The 576-nt window shown below is 70.1% G+C and overlaps 1 protein-coding gene across 1 annotated transcript in view; it reads right to left on the bottom strand.

Annotated features, from left to right (window-relative positions):
• APEH (acylaminoacyl-peptide hydrolase) overlaps positions 1–576 on the bottom strand; it is a 27,615-nt gene that overhangs the window by 17,261 nt on the left and 9,778 nt on the right. The gene's annotated exons all lie outside the window — the stretch shown is intronic.

Raw genomic sequence — 576 nt, 5'->3', positions numbered from 1 at the left:
TGTGCCTGGCGGGGCCGCGCTTCTGGGAGGAGGAGGCTGCGTGGCCCCCGTGGTGCCGGAAGCGGTCCGAGCGGGCGTCCCGGGGCTTATCGAACCAGTCCGTCTCCTCCTGGCCCAGGTGATACGCTGCAGAGACCAAGCAGAACAGCATCACCCGGGCCGGCGGGGGCCTCGCACAAGCCATGCAAGGACACCAAGGCAGGCACCACGGCCACCAGCAACACTAGGACCTGCCCCCCCCACAGCCAGGCCAGGGTGCAGGTGGAGAAGGTAGAGGCCCGGGAAGGAGGCGCCAGGCCAGAACCCCCGGGGACAGATCGGGGCCCAGGACCCAGGGGTGGGAGGCCCTGTGCTGGGCACGCAGCCATCACCCCACAGCCATTACCTTCGCTGTCGGACACCACGCAGTGGGAATCGTCCAGGAGGTAGCCCTCCTCGCGCTTGTACGTGTGGGCCCGTGGGCCGTTCCTGACGTGCTCCTGGACGTCGGGCATGGAGTGGCTGGAGCAGAACTGCGGGCAGGTGTCTCCAGGAGGGAGGGCATCCCCCGCGGGGCGGGGCCGTCCCAGGGGGCTG

This window comes from Myotis brandtii, unplaced genomic scaffold (genome assembly GCF_000412655.1).
Source record: "Myotis brandtii unplaced genomic scaffold, ASM41265v1 scaffold207, whole genome shotgun sequence".
Taxonomy (NCBI): domain Eukaryota; kingdom Metazoa; phylum Chordata; class Mammalia; order Chiroptera; family Vespertilionidae; genus Myotis; species Myotis brandtii.
Note: the sequence above shows the minus strand (reverse complement) of the source record. Positions and strands in the feature narration are given on the sequence as shown.